General features: G+C 38.3%; 1 long non-coding RNA gene across 3 annotated transcripts; it reads left to right on the forward strand.

The window, feature by feature from the left end:
- Positions 1-1,431: 1,431 nt before the first annotated feature.
- Positions 1,432-3,250, forward strand: LOC135152359 (uncharacterized). Of its 3 annotated transcripts, none has more exons than XR_010291439.1 (2): positions 1,432-2,482; positions 2,890-3,250. It is a non-coding gene; the product is annotated as an uncharacterized LOC135152359 (long non-coding RNA). The 3 variants fall into 3 exon arrangements; XR_010291440.1 differs by having other exon boundaries at positions 2,990-3,250; XR_010291441.1 differs by having other exon boundaries at positions 2,993-3,250.
- The last annotated feature ends 13,536 nt before the right edge of the window (positions 3,251-16,786 follow it).

A 16,786-nucleotide genomic window follows, 5' to 3' on the forward strand; every position in this document is an offset into this window, starting at 1 on the left:
AAAGTCCGTGCCGCGTCCCCGTCCCCCAATGTATACAATTCAGGGGGACGGAGGGAGTATAGATTAAACTCGAGGCATGTATTTAGTCATCCTCTTCAACATTTAATCCGGGTTTACTTGATCCATGAGTAGACTATCAAGACAAATCATTATTTGAGCATGGCCATGCTTTTATAGTCTTACTCAATCAAGAGGCCAATAATATCTCTCCTCTTTAGAGGAGGGTTAAATCCTTTATCTATCATTCATATTTCTCATACGACTCATGATATACCCGATGTCCACTTTTATCATCACCCGGTCAAAGGTAACTTTTAATGTAGTCAAAGTATATTAATCCTCTCATAGAAATATAATGATTTCAAGTCAAAGGATCATTACACCATTGTCACTGTGAGTCTTTCTTATGACTTTATTAAACATGAAGAATCTCACTGTGGGTCTGTCCAGTACCATGTACTCTTACATGTACCTATGTATTGACTTTAGTATCCCATACTCATAACCAATGAGATGTGGTTATCTTGTCAAACAACATACTAGTCTATTTATATGTATTATTATCGTCCTATATATAAGTACTCGACTAGGGACCTTTAAGAATATGATATATTATATAATCTCAAGTTCAAGTCATGTACTTAAACTATATAATGTGTATCATGATTCTAAGGACATTTATTATGCTAACAAAATATCGCAATAATTTAGATCATAATAAATACATTTATTGAATGAACAACTGACATAAAGGTTTAAAAGAATAATGTATTGCCTCTAGGGCACCTACACTAACAATCTCCCACTTGCACTAGAGCCAATCACCCATATATCTAATACCCATGGAACTAGTGTGACCATCGTGCTTTTGTTGCGACAAGCCTTTGGTCAGTGGGTCTGCAATGTTATCATTTGTGTGCACTTTATATATGTGTATATCACCCTTTTCATTAATCTCTCGAATAAGGTGAAATCTCCTGAGTATATGTTTGGCCCGGGAGTGTTATCTAGGTTCTTTAGCCTGTGCAATGGCTCCATTATTATCGCAGTATAGATCAATGGGATCTGCGATCGATGGAACCACTCCCAAATCAGAAATGAACTTTCGAATCCAAACAGCCTCCTTAGCTGCTTCACAAGCTGTAATGTACTCAGCCTCCATTGTAAAATCAGCTACTGTTTCTTGCTTTGAACTCTTCCAGCTTACATCACCTCCTTTTGGACAAACATTACAAGAAAAATGTTAATAGACATCACACATTTGACACCGATCACTGATTCCACTGACGTGCAAAGAATAATAGACATCATCCGGCTTTAACTCGATGTCTTTTTAGTTTTAAAACATCGTTTATTTTAAAAATGATTTTTAGGTTCATTTATCAAAATTTGAACGTGTGGCTTCCCAAATTATTTTCCCCCTTAGTTAAATATTCACCTTTTAACCAAAATTTTACTCCCTCCTCAACAATTTTTTGTTTACCCCTTCGATACATTCTTATCTCTTATCTCTATCACCACTCTCTCTATCGTCTCGACTACCCCCTCTCGCTCTCTCTCTTGATTCTCTCTTTCACAGCTCTCTCTGTCAAGAACACATATGCTATTAGCTTTCTCTTGCTGCTCACCGCCCCGGCTTTCCTCACCGCTGCACACCTCTGCTCTTCTCACCGCTTTGCTCTACTCTCTGCCTTTACGTTTAGCTCTCTCCACTCGGCTCTCTCTCTATTTCAGTTAAGTTTCTCTCTTCTCTTATTAATATTAGAAAGTGGAATTGATCTTTGCTTCTTATAAATCGGGCCCTAGTTTTTTAAATCAAAACCCTAGTTCTTCTTTGTTGTGTGTTGGGGTAGATAGCGGTTATCTAGTAAGTATCGGTTGGGATGCTAATTGGGAGATCAGTTGGTGTGGAATGATCTAATGTTTAGTTTAATTTTATGTTGTTGACATCCAGGTGCTAAAAAAATTGGCGAGGAGTAGTTTTTCGGTTACAATCTGGATTCTGCAGACCTGGGTTATGTTTTGTTGGCTGTTTTTAGAGTCAGGCTATTGTATTCTCTGTCTTACAATATGTTAATTACTTTTTATGCTGTATTTTTATATGTGTTGCTTAAATTTGTGAAGGTCTGGCCAAATCTGAGGATTGTGGGTGGTTCCGATCTTTACATTGTTATGAAAAGTTGGTTTTTTACCAGCTAGTGCTTTTCTGGATTATACCATTGTCATATGTTAATTAATGTTGCTATCTACTGATTTTTGTTGCATAATTTTGCGAGGACGTGGTATTATTTCAGTATTCCTCAGAAAAATAACTTTGGTTTTAGTTTCTTCTATTGCTGCAATTGTTCGATTCCTGTTCCTGTGCCAAAGAAAGACGAGGTGTTACTCAGCGTGAAAGCAACAAGCATTAATCCATTTGATTGGAAGATGCAGAAAGGGATGTTGCGCCCTTTTTTGCCACTCCGGTTTCCTAAAGTGCCATGTAAGTTTGATAAAATGTAGACCACCTATTCTGATTTTCAGGTTCTTATTTTTGTTATCCTAAAAAATGTAACAGCTTTTATATGATTCAAGTTTTGCACAACATTTTGCTTAAACTCCATCTATGGTTGTCGTGCCCTTTGTCTTGTATGTATGGTTACTGAATGATAAATCATGTAGTACTGGATTGTGACACGTTTATCAGCATTAATACCCGCTACTTACAATTTGACAGACTATAACCCGGCCTTTCATTTATTAGCTTTTTTCTTGAGAGTGTGATGCATGATTCTATAGCGGGGTTTGTTTCTGAATTGTATATTTTCTTATAGCTTCGGTTACTTGTGGAGTCGAAAATTGGCTTCCTCTGTTTTACTTAAGTCCTAATTGTTTTTTGTGGAACAACAGTAGGCTATGTAGCAGGAAGTACATATGAGTTTTGATTAATAACTGCACAAAGCCATTGGTGCATTTCGATCAGCTGTTGATGGTGCTGGCTTACCTGTAGCAGGTCTTACTGCTCATTCTGCTGGAGTTAAGCTTGATGCTAGTGGTCCTCGATCAAATATTGTCATTACTGCTGCTTCAGGAGGTGTTGGCTTGTATGTTGTTCAACTTGCAAAGCATGGAAAGAAGGAATCCCTTTCTTCTTTAGTTTTAGTGTCTTAATAGTTTGGTATATTTTTGTTAAATGATGTAGTAAGTAACATTGCTCGATTTATGTATATGATTTTGTGGATTGAATTTATAGATTTGTATTGGTGGTTTTCAAATACTTGTAGTTATTTGGTTTGTTTTGTGGATTGAAGTGGATGAGTTTGTTGAATGACAATTATTATATCGAAACTGATGTCTAAAAACATATATACATCAATTATTGTAGCAAAACTGATGTCTAAGAAAAGATATACATCAATTTTATTGTACATAAACTGATGTCTAAAGCAAAAATATACATCACTCTTGTGTAAAAATTCACGTCTAAAACATATATACATATCAGTTTTTTTAAGTGTAAATTGATGTCTCAAACTAAATAGACATCAGGGAGAGGTGATGTCTATGAACAAATACAAATCACTTTTTAGTTTAAATACTGATGTCTAAGGCTTTAACTATTTAGTGCAATTATATGTTTAAAGGCATAAAATGGTCCTAATTTTAGTATAAATTTAATTATGTCTAATATATTTTATAAAAAATGGTGGCATAGACATCTTAATTTAAGTTAAAAACGATGTGTAATTTGATAAAAGACATCAGTTTCTGGGTGATGTCTAGAATAGACATCACCGACATCAACATCGGTCGAAAAAAAGAAAGACATCAGCCAAAAACTGATGTCTATTAGCTTTTTTCTTGTAGTGAAAACACAAAACCAGACTGTGATACAGTATTATCTCTGTCTGTTTGGAAACTTGCGTCGGTGTAACCTTTTACAACGAGTTTCTCCTCTCCTCCATACACCAAGAATGAATCTTTAGTTCTTTTCAGGTACTTAAGAATATTCTTGACTGCTGTCCAGTGACCTTCACCTGGATTAGACTGGTATATGCTCGTCATGCTCAAAGCATACGAGACATCAGGGCGAGTACATACCATTACATACATGATAGATCCTATTGCTGAAGCATATGGAACTTTATTCATGCGGTCCTTCTCATCCAATGATTTCGGACACTGGTCCTTAGAGATCGTTATCCCTTGAGACACGGGGACATATCCCCTTTTTGCATTTGCATTCCAAAACGATGCAAAACCTTATCAATGTATGTGCTCTGACTTAGACCGATCATTCTGCTAGATCTTTCTCTATAGATCCTCATTCCTAAAATGTAGGAAGCATCTCCTAAGTCTTTCATTGAGAAATTGCTCCCTAACCAAGTCTTAACAGCCTTTAGAGAAGGTATGTCATTCCCCATTAGTAGTTTGTCATCAACATACAGTACTATGAATGCCACATGGCTCCCACTAACCATCTTGTAAACACATGGTTCATCTTCGTTTTGAACAAAGCCATATTCTGTGACCATTTCATCAAAACGGATATTCCATCTCCCAGAGGATTGCTTCAATCCATATATGGATCGACGCAATTTACATACCTTGCCAACATTCCTTGGATCGACAAAACCCTCAGGTTGTGTTATGTACACATCCTCTTCAAGGCTTCCATTAAGGAAGGCTGTTTTGACATCCATTTGCCAGATTCCATAATCATGGAATGCTGCAATGGAAAGCAAAATCCTTATAGACTTGACCATAGCCACTGGTGAGAAAGTTTCATCATAGTCAATACCATGAATTTGTTTGAAACCTTTTGCAACCAGCCTAGCTTTATAGGTCTGAACATTTCCATCCATGTCCCTTTTCTTCTTAAAAACCGATCTGCACCCTATGGGTTTTACCCATTCAGGTGGATCAACCAAAGTCCATACTTGGTTTTCGTACATGGAATCTATCTCAGATTTCATGGCTTCAAGCCATCTCTTAGAGTCTGGACTATTCATAGCATCTTGGTATGCGAGAGGCTGATCTTCATCTATGAGCATCAAATCACCACACTGAGTCAAGAGAAATCCATATCTCTCTGGCTCGTGGCGAATTCTACCAGATCTACGAACAACCTGTGTTTGTTGAGCATTATCATTACTCTGCTCTTGTTCCACTTCAGGTTCAATGCTATTTTGTGGTTCTCGATCTTCATCGAGATCTATTGTAACGCCTGTAATATTTGACTTATATATATATATACTACAGTATTTCATTTTGGTGATATATAAAATTTCGTGTTTTTATTGCCAAATTATGTGAATTGACTCGTTTATTGTTACATGACTTTCGATTATAGTTAGAATGTACTTGTATGTTATTTGACGAATAATTCTCGCTACGCGATTAAATAATATTACTAGTTGCGACGGTTTTGACTCTATATTAATAAAAGTGATCGTTGTCGCTACCCGATTTATTAATAATAGATATTGATACAATTTAGTGATATTTAATAATTGCGAGTATCCGATAAACTTTAACTTGTAAAATAGCGTTTTGGTATATATATTCTTCTCGAGATTTTACGTATATTATATTCGTGCTTTATATTTATGTGAAGTGTGTATATTAGAGCTTTACCTGTCATATTTCTTTTTAAATTCATTTCTTGTCCAAAATTTGTGAAAACTATTTTATTAAACTTCTAAAATCCCATATTATTTGTGATATTAATTTCATGATTTATCGATTTGTACTTTATTCACTAAAACTCTTTCTTTTAATACTCTTTTAATCACACTTTTATTATTTATCAAATGACTACATTACCCTTGCATGCATTTACACCAACACTTGAAGAGAGGATAAGCAAGTCATTTCTACAATCCACTACCACTATTTGGTCAAGTCAAAACACAAGAAAACAAAATAATACATATTTCCACACTTCACTCATTCATATACACCAACTAAAATCAAACCCACTTCTCTCATCTCTCTCTTCTCTCTCCCTCACCTCTCCCTCTCGGCTCTCTCTCTCTAAACCCTCCTCCATTGCTGATTTCTTCATCTTCTTCAAGAATCAAGCTTGTTTTGCCAAGATCTTCATCACCTACACTTGTATCTTCTCTCTCAAGGTTAGATTAAGCTTGCATGTGACATTTGGAGCCGAAATGGGGCTTTAATCCTTATGGATTTAGAGTCACCATTTTGGAGGTTCCTAAATGATGATCTTGATGTGTTTTTGGTGAGGTTTCATACCTCATTTTGGCCAATGCACACTTGAATCATCACATTCGGCAATGATTCTAGAGAAGAGCCGAATGTATGTATGTTTGTACTTGGAAAACTCATGATTTTAAGGTTGTTTCTTGAATATTCGAAGGATGTATGGTTGTGGTGAGATTTTGGTGAATAATCAGCCCTTGCATGTCTATTCTCTTGATGTTACAATGTGATTTAGAGCTATATTTGAGAGATTATAGGAATGCATGTTGAGTTATGTGAAAACCGAGTGTTAAGCTATGAATTTGAGTTTTGTATGTGATTTTTGAGTAATGCATGCCATGTTCTAAGTGTTAAAAAGATAGTTTATGGTGTGTATGATGATATCTAGTAGTAAACAGTAGCTATTGTGTGAATACCATGTTGATATACTCGAAATTTTGCTCATGTATGCTCCCTGAAATTTCTGCTCTGTTTTGGCTCACTATTTTGCTTCGGCATTGTGTTTTATATGGTTAAAAATTGTGGTATCTTGCTTGGTGAGGATAGACAGTAGATATATGTATCATATAGAGTAGGTTTGTGGCTTGGTTGTTTGATTTATGGTGTTTGGAACGGAGTTAAGGTGGAAGGAGTCACACACACACTTAGGCAGATTTTTACACTATAGAAAACATGAGAATTGGATGTGTCATGCTTAGGCCCTTATAGGCCCAAGTCTCCTGGAGTTGGGACTTGATGTATACAAGTCTCCAGTAGCCATAGAAGTCATAAAAACCATCATTTACATAGATGCACACACAAATTTCAGGGTACACCCCAGAACAGGGCACAATTGTGTCATTTGCACTTTTGAGTGTTAAAAACCTTGTCATTGATGAGGCCTTCATGGGGCCTTGATCTAGATGAGTTTAGGGAAGTCTTAGGAAGGTATTTGAGTCATTAAATTGGTGTATTAAGTAAGTTTAGTGAGTTGTAACTTGGTAAAGTCAGGGCAGTCCACACAGCATGTCAGGGTGTTCTGTGCCAACTTGGCATGGAGGCCCAAGGAGGCCTGAGCAAGGCCTTGGTGTCATTAAAAGTGCAAAACATAGATTTAAGTCTTAGGTATTCAGAGGAGTCACAATTTCATCAATGCACATGGTGGAAACACTTGTTTTTGCCAAAACCCCCAGGAGGTGTCAAACTGTCAAGGCAGAATGGTCACTTTAAGTACACTAGTTTTTAAGGACCTATATAGGCAAGGCCTTTGAGTCACACCACTTCATAATGTTAGTTTAGGATCATATTAACCTTTAGAAGTCAATTTAGAGTGAATACCTTAAGTGGAGATGCCTCATTTCCACTAAAGAACACAAGTGTCACACATGGAGTCATACTTTAGAGTTCACTTAAGATGCATTGCATTTGAGTGTGTCATCAGTGAGGCCTTGACCTCAAATTGAGTCCATGAGTTAGTTTTAAGTCATATTAGATAGTTCAAGTTAGTTTAAGTCAATTCACTTAGTGTAGATGCATTATTTTTACTAAGGCACACAAGTGTCGCCAAGGTAAGCATACTAGTGAGTCACTTAGGTTGCACTTCACTTGTAAGTCTTGGGAGGTGGGGCACAAGTGTGCCCTACTAATAATTGGTTAAGTTAAGGTCAGTAGAGTATAGTTAGGAGGTATTGGTCCTAGACCTTATGTGCTACTTGATTAATTGCTTAAGTGATTTAAGTATAATTAGAGGATCATTAAGTGATACTAGTTAAGTAACAAATGCCATGCTTTACTTGTTATGTGCATAACTTGATGATTATGTTACTTGTTTTAATTAAGTTTAAGTGTATATTTATTATATATGTATATATTTATATATATATATATATACACACGAAAGGGTAGTTAGTGACGAGGATACTATTAATTATAGGTGCAAGTAGGAGGCCAGGCAAGGAACCCTTAGAAGCATCTATATAAGAGTTCAGTAAGCTTTATGCAGGCAAGTGAAACTCTTCCTTTATACTTGCTTGATAATTGTATACCTTGTGGATGTTGAATTACTGTTTACTTAGAACTGAATTACCTCATCACCCCTCATGATCATGACTTTGGATTCCAATAATACCCTTAATACTTGAATTACCTTTTTCATATAATATCACCTTACAACCACATGATTATACTCCAATAGTCCCTTAATGAATAATGAGAACTTGATACCCCACATTAAACTGAATTATCTCATTTAGAACCCTGATCTTAATAACATCCTTTACTTTAGAAAGATCACTTGTATTTTGAAAACACCCTTGCTTATATCTTGTCCTTGATCAAGACCCCTTTTGAAAATGATTTGATTTGAAATGACCTTAAAAGGAATTGGATAATAATTTTATATTAAGACTGAGGCGCCAGTCAATTATTGCAGCATCAGTAGCGGGGAGCCTGATGTCTGTTTATGGCCAATGTGTGCCGAGGATCCTCCCTGGTTGAATCACTTTATGTGGTTCGGAGCTTGGTGTGGGCTGATCACCCCTCAATGCTCGTAGCGCTGTGTGTTTCCAATTCCAATAAATTGATATCCCACATTGCACCTTTACTTGTGTTTATACCTTGTGATATCTGTTGTTGTTTTTAGCACTTGTTATCTTGCATATTGTGAACTGTTATATATACTGCTTTCACTTGCTGAGCTTTTTGCTCATATATATTGTTGTTGTCATAACCCTTCAGTGAAACCCGAGAATGGCCCGATTCAAGCAGACCGCACGTAAATCCACCTCAGGGAATGGGATTGCCTACCGCCCTATGATGGAGCAGGTTGGGGACTCGTAGTTCCCTAGTGGTTATCTTTTGAACTTTTGGGATTTAAAATTTGTAGTAATGACTTAGACTTAATTCGGATTTTATTTTGGGTTGTAATAACTTTAGATGTTGTTCATACTCATTCCTGGTGATTCCGGGTTTGTGGATTTAGACTTGTAGTTTAATCTTTATAACTCAGTAGTTTAATTATATATATCGATATGCATGCTTTAGTCGGTTATTTATGTTGGGTTCGTCACAGTTGGTATCAGAGCGACAGGTTTGAGTCACTGAACAACATAGGATAAATTAACATAAGATAGGATTTAGAGGTTAAAATGAACTTAGATCATGTGGGATTTGGGGCGTTAGAATCTTTTAAGTTTTCTCACCCTTTTTACTATAACCGCGTATATATATATAACTGTTGGCAGGCATCGTCATCTTCTAGTCCCGGATTCCCGGCTACTGTTCCGTTCCCGCTTTACGAGCAGATGGTGAGGCTTACTGACCGACTCGAGGGCCAGAACACGATTCTCCAGCACCGGATTGATCAGCTGTACCGTGAGGACTTTGATGATGAGGGCAACCGTCCCCGTTTGATTGCTAGGGTCGAGGAGATCATTCGCAGGGCCGAGGACCGTTTGGCAGCTATTCCACCCTACCGCGAGCGTGAGAGCCGTATCACTTTGACCGCCATTACTGACGAGCTCCGCCGTGTGATTAGCAGTCTCCGTGAGCCAGTTGCCAGTCCACCAGCTTCACCAGCATCATCACCATCCCCTAGACTATTCCTTAGTCTATTTATCTTTATTATCATGTTATCCGTACTTTGACTTTCATTCGTACTTGTACCCTCGGATTGTTTCGGGAAGAATTTATTCGCACTTTATTTTCCGTTCGTACTGTTCCGTACTTATCATTTGAACTAATGTTTAATATTCGCACTTGACTATTTACCCCGTGTTGTCATCATATTGTTATTATATATGCCATGCTTAGACAGAAATTGCCATATGGAACCTTTAGAACTTGATCATGCTTAAACTGTTCCAATATATCATGATATGACCTGGACCGAATAATTGTACCTTTGCAATATGATACCTTAGACTCTAATAATACACACACATACCATGATGCCATAATAACAATAATAAACCGTTACCATGTGAATAACTCTTGAATAATACCTTTGTACCCAATATTTTCCCTTTGATATAACCTGTATGCATATATTGAACTATGAATAAACTTTCCTTGTCTACATTCAGAATCATGCCTCCCCGAAGAGCCCGCAACACCAACAATGAAAATACCGAAGAACCACCACCAACCTTGGCTCAACTTATGCAACTTCTTCACCAACAATCTGTCACCCTTGCTCAACAACAACAATTACTTCAGCAACAACTCCAGCAACAACAACAAGCACCACCACCACCTACTACTTTCAAATCTTTCCAAGCTGTGAAACCACCCGAGTTCCGAGGAACTCAAGATCCTGTTGAAGTTCAATCCTGGCTTAAGGAGACGGAGAAGGCTTTTACCTTGGCTGTTGTAACCGATGATAAGAAAGTTGAGTATGCCTCCTATTTTCTGAAAGACGAAGCAAATTACTGGTGGGAGTCAGCCCGTGCTTTAGAAGAAGGAGATATTATTGCTTGGGATAGATTTAGGAAGATCTTTCTAGACAAGTACTTTCCAAGGTATATGCAAACTCAGATGGAGTTGAAGTTCTTTGAATTGAAGCAAGAGGGAATGACTGTTGGGGAATACGAGAAGAAATTTACAGAATTGGCAAGGTTCGTGGGAGATTACGTGGACACTGACGAGAAAAGAGCGAAGAGATTTCAACAAGGATTGAAGCCTTGGCTACGAAGCAGAGTGGCTGCTTTTGAATTGGCCACATATGCTGAAGTGGTCCAGAAGGCAATGGTAATTGAAGGAGAAAGTGATCAGAACCAGAAGGAGAAGGACAACAAGAAGAGAAAGTTTGTGAGTAAAGGTGAAGGTTCGGATCAAGGGAGCCAAAGTGGAAAGAATTTCAAGAAGTTTGGAGTTCAGAATCAAGGAGGTCCCCGAGGATTCAAGAAAGGTGATAATAGAAATGTGAAGAAGATTCAAGGACCAAGTGGTCAAAGGAGTCAACAAGCAAATTCAGAATGCAAGTTCTGCAACAAGAAACACACGGGAAATTGTAATAAGGCTGATATTGTCTGTTTCAAATGCAACTCGAAAGGTCATTATGCAAACGAGTGCCAGAACCCGAAGCCTTCTGTTACATGTTTCAAGTGTGGAAAGACCGGTCATATGTCAAGAGATTGTAAAGCTCCTGGAACCAACAAGTTGATGCAATTGGCAGCTACCCCTTACAATCAAGGAATGACATCTTCTGCTCCAATTCTGCAACTACCTTCTACTCAAGTTTTTGAGTCTGCAACTCCTGTTTATCATCCCTCTTATCCGGCTCAAGCAAGGACATTCAACATGAATATCAAGGATGCTGTTCAGAGTTCTGAGGTTGTGGCAGGTACGCTTTCTGTCAACAACAACCATGCTAAAGTGCTATTTGATTCCGGAGCTACTAGATCTTTCATATCTGAATCTTTTGTTGGCAACCGTTAGTTGAACCCTTATCTATCATTGTTGCTAATCAAGAACAAGTATCTGTTAGAAGTATTTGCCCCCGATGTACTATAGAGATTTCTGGCTTTAGTTTTCCTGCTTCCCTTATACCTTTTCAATTAGGAGAGTTTGATGTCATATTAGGTATGGATTGGTTAGCAGAAAATGGTGCTCAAATAGATTGTAAGAAGAAGAAGATAATCCTTAAGTCTCCTCAAGGCAAGAAAGTAGAGTTTAAAGGGCAGAAACAAGCTAAGACATTTCTGACGATAATTGAAGCTAAGAAGTTGTTAAGACAAGGTTGTGAAGGTTATTTGGCTCATGTAATTGATAGATCTAAAGAGACGCCGAGTATAGAAAGTATTCCGATAGTTAATGAATTTCTTGATGTTTTTCCTGACGATCTTCCTGGATTGCCTCTCGACCGTCAAATTGAGTTTTCTATTGACTCCGAGGTAGAAAACATAATATCTGGTCTACTAGTTGTCTCTGAGGCTTCGACTCTTTGTTTTTTTTGAGAAGACAGAGCTGCGGGTTGACTCATCAAACTACTCGAACTCCGTTTCCTGGCAACTTTCCTAGAGGGTCGCAAAGTAGTGTTGATTGATGTGTTTGGAGAAGAGATAGTTTGTTGAAGTGAATCATCAGCTTGGTTATAAACCTGTGTGTTGTCAGGTTCATTGCTGGCAGGCTGGCAAAACAAATCAAAGTCACAACCATAATCAGAGATATCAACATTAAAGTTAGATGAGAAGTCGGAAAGTACCTGAGCTACCTGTAAGTCATCTCTGAATGCCTGAAGATCAGGGTCGATAGCTGAATCTGACGGCAGTGGTTGTGAGGTTGATTGAAATTGTGGAGAGTATTGTGGTTGAGTGGTAGGTTGTATGGGTGCAGATGAAGATGGTTGAGCTTCGAAGAAATCAAATGGTAGAGGCTCATCTTCAAATGGTGGATATTGTTGCTGGGGGATAGGTGATTGAACTGGTGATGGTTCAGGGGTGTGATCTAGTGATTGTTGTTGTTGAACTTGAGGTTGAGGTGGTTGTTGGAGTTGAAGTTGAAGTTGCTGGTCTTGCTGCTGTTGTTGTTGATGTTGTTGTGGTTGAGCTACCTGAACTTGATAAGGAACAAGTTGAGCATTGAACCGTTCCGACATGAATGGAGTGACAATGAGTGGAACCTCGTTGTACTTAGTGCCTTTAGCCAGTTTGTTGATCAACTTGAGACTGGTCTGTTTGACATTGAGTCTTTCAGCATTGAAGTAGAAGTTCTTGTCGGCTTCCGTCATCTTATCATTTAATAGCAACATAAGGAATCATGGATAAAAGCATTCAACTTTATCATTTGTTTCCACGTTCCGACTTCCAAGTGGTCCCATCTTTCTCATAATTTCCTTCAGAATAGCTGTACCAAAGTCAATATGATGATTGAAAGCAATACATACTCCAAATACTTGCAGTATGTTGGATATGTTGTGAAAATTCCTCCTGTCAGTGGGAGAGAACACCTTTGCAAGCGTGTCGAAGAAAATCTCCCATTCTGGCTTTAGTTTCCCTTTCGTCATCTTTGACAAGTGAATTTCCCCCTGATATAGAATAGTCTCGAAGATCTGCATCAACTCAGGTTCTTCAGGAGCATCAACAAAGTTTGCTCGGGGGAATCCCAAAACACGATTCACATCATCAGCAGAAATTGTGATCGTCCGGCGTCCATTAACATCTCCTACCCTTATATCTCCCGTAATCCGGTGATTGTCCAGAAGGGTAGTGTTAAGAGCAGTGGAGTAGAAGTCGTACAATGGTTGAATTTGTAATTCAGCTGAAGCAGTTATAGCAGTACTAGCAAGGCATTGCTCGTTTAGAAATTTGACCCAGGGTCTGAACCGGGCAGCAACAGCTTCAGGGTCCTGGAATCCATTGTAGTTCGTCTCCATAATTTTGAATTTTCCAACCATTTTGTTAATTAAAAGGTGAATTAAGCGAGAATTTTGTATTGTCACAAAATATTGGAATTTTGTCGACAGAAATACCATAATCATTCAATTGGTTTCTGATCCACAGTATTTGAGCACAGCAGCTTCCAACAGCTATATACTCAGCTTCAGCAGTAGAAGTAGACACAGAGTGCTGCTTCTTGCTATACCGGGAAACCAATCGACGTCCTAGAAATTGACAGCTTCCAGACGTACTTTTCCTATCAATCCTGCATCCTGCATAATCAGAATCTGTATAGCCGGTTAAGTCAAAACCAGTATTCTTAGGGTACCAAATACCTAAACCAGGTGTACCCTTAAGATATCTAAAGATTCTTTTGACAGCTATAAGATGTGATTCTTTAGGATCAGCTTGGAACCTAGCACACAAACATGTTGCAAACATAATATCTGGTCTACTAGCAGTGAGATAGAGTAAAGAGCCAATCATACCTCGATAGCTTGAGATATCAACTTTCTTACCAGATTTATCCTGGTGAAGCTTTGTGGCAGTGGCCATGAGTGTCTTTGCCGGAGAAGAATCTTCTAGATTGTACTTTCGCAGAAGATCTCTGACATACTTTGACTGGAAAATGAAGATGTCATCTTCCTGTTGGCTTACTTGAAGACCAAGAAAGTAGGATAGCTTACCCATCATACTCATTTCTTAATTGCTCTGCATTAACTTAGCAAACCTCTTGCACAAGTTATCGTTAGTAGAACCAAATAAAATATCATCAACATATATTTGAACAAATATCATATTATTATCATGCAATTTGTAAAAGAGAGTTTTGTCTATGACACCTCTAGTGAAATTGTTTTCAATTAAAAACTCAGGGAGTGTGTCATACCATGTCCTTGGTGACTGCTTGAGCCCATAGACAGCTTTGAATAAGAAGTAAACAAAATCAGCAAATTCTGGATTTTCAAAGCCAGGGGGTTGTTCCAGATATACTTCTTCTTCTAGCTTTCCATTCAGAAATGCACTCTTCACATCCATCTGATAAACTTTAAAGTTGGAATGTGCAGCAAATGCAAGGAATATTCTGATGTCTTCAAGACGAGCAACTGGAGCATAGGTTTCATCATAATCAATTCCTTCTTCTTGAGAATAACCCTTTGTGACCAGTCTGGCTTTGTTTCTTACAACAATGCCATCACCATCTAACTTGTTACGGAAGACCCATCTAGTTCCAATTGTAGACTTTCCTTTTGGCCTTGGAACCAGGGCCCAGACATCTTGTCTCTCTAATTGATTGAGTTCTTCTTGCATGGCAAGAACCCAATCAGGATCAACAACTGCTTCATCTACTTTCTTTGGTTCTACTTGTGATAGAAAACCAGAGAATAGACATTCATTCGTCGTAGCACTTCTAGTCCTTACACCAACATCAGGGTCACCATTAATAAGATCAAACGAATGATCTCTGCTCCAAATCCTTTCCCTTGGAAGTTGTGTCCTTGATAATTCAGCTGTATTGTCAGTAGGCTGATGTGTATGACTAGTTGATCCATCAGCTCCCCCTGAGTTGTTGCCAGGTTGACTTGATGATCCACCACGAGCATCAGCGGAATCTCCAGCATTATTGCCTGGATCATCACCATCATTGTTGTCATCTCCTGTTGCAACCTCAGGTGGCATATCATCATCTGAATTAGAATCTGAATAGTTGTCAAACTTCAGAGATTCAAATGGATCAGCAGATTGTAGACTTGGGAGTTTAGTGTCATCAAATGTAACATTGACACTAACTTTCATTGACAGAGTATCAATTACAAAAAACTCTATAAGCATTAATTGTATAACCAACAAAAATTGCTTCAGATGCCTTTGGCTCAAACTTGTTCAAGTTCTCTTCACCATCCTTGAGAACATAACACTTGGCTCCAAAGACATGAAGATGTTTGACATATGGTTTCTTGTTGTTATACAAATGAAATGGAGTTTTCATATGATCCTTGTTGATCAAAGTTCGATTCTGGGTATAGCAGGCAGTAGACACAGCTTCAGCCCAAAGGTACAGTGGAAGCTTTGCTTCATCAATCATAGTCCTTGCAGCTTCAATCAGTGTACGATTCTTTCTTTCGACGACTCCATTCTGCTGAGGAGTCCTTGGTGCTGAATACTGCCTTCTAATTCCCTTTTCAGAGTAAAAGTTGATTAGAGTTTGATTCTTGAATTCTGTGCCATTATCTGACTTTACATATTTCACTGGCACACCCTTATCCAATTCAACTAACTTTATATGATCAATCACTGTCATCGTGGTTTCATCCTTAGAAGCCAGGAAGTAAACCCAAGTAAATTTTGAGAAGTCATCCACAATAACCAAGGCATATCTTCCTCCATCAATTGATGCAACACTTACGGGGCCAAACAAATCCATATGCCGTAAATGGAGTGGATCTGTAATTGTATTGATGGTCTTGCCTTTGTGAGATGCTCTCTTCGCTTTTCCTTTCTGACAAGCTTCACAGAGATCATCAGTTGAGAATTCCAGGGAAGGCAAACCTCTCACTAGATCTCTCTTGACTAGAGAGTTCATGGTTTTGAAATTGAGGTGTGAGAGTTTCTTATGCCATAACCAACTATCTTTAGCAGACGCTTTGGCGTGGAAACAGTGAACTTCGTTTCCTGGTCCTGAAGACAAATCAGCTACGTATATGTTGCCTTTCCTTACGCCACATAGTGAAGGACGCTTATCCTTGATATGTTTGATGATACATATCTCCTTTTCAAAGTGAACATAATATCCCTTGTCACAAAATTGACTGACACTTAGGAGATTATGTTGAAGTCCTTCAACTAAAGCAACATCCTCTATGATGATCCTTCCAATTTTGTACTTGCCATATCCCACAGTACGACCTTTGCTATTATCAGCAAAACTGACTGTTGGGCCAGCTCCTTCTCTTATGTCTTCCAGCAGGGATCTTGTGCCAGTCATGTGCATTGACGCTCCACTGTCAAGCACCCAAGTAACTCGAACAACTCCACTGGCACCCTGCACAAGACAACTTGATTAAACATTCTTTGGGACCCACACTTGATTGGGTCCAGCAGACTTAAAGAATTGATTTCTATCAGGTAATACAACAGAGCCTCTTGGACTGATATTTGGCTCAGTCTTGAATGAACTTACTTCCTTAACAACAACCTTGTAAACCTTGGTTTTAGGCTTTGGAACA

This window comes from Daucus carota, chromosome 4 (assembly GCF_001625215.2).
Source record: "Daucus carota subsp. sativus chromosome 4, DH1 v3.0, whole genome shotgun sequence".
NCBI classification, from domain to species: domain Eukaryota; kingdom Viridiplantae; phylum Streptophyta; class Magnoliopsida; order Apiales; family Apiaceae; genus Daucus; species Daucus carota.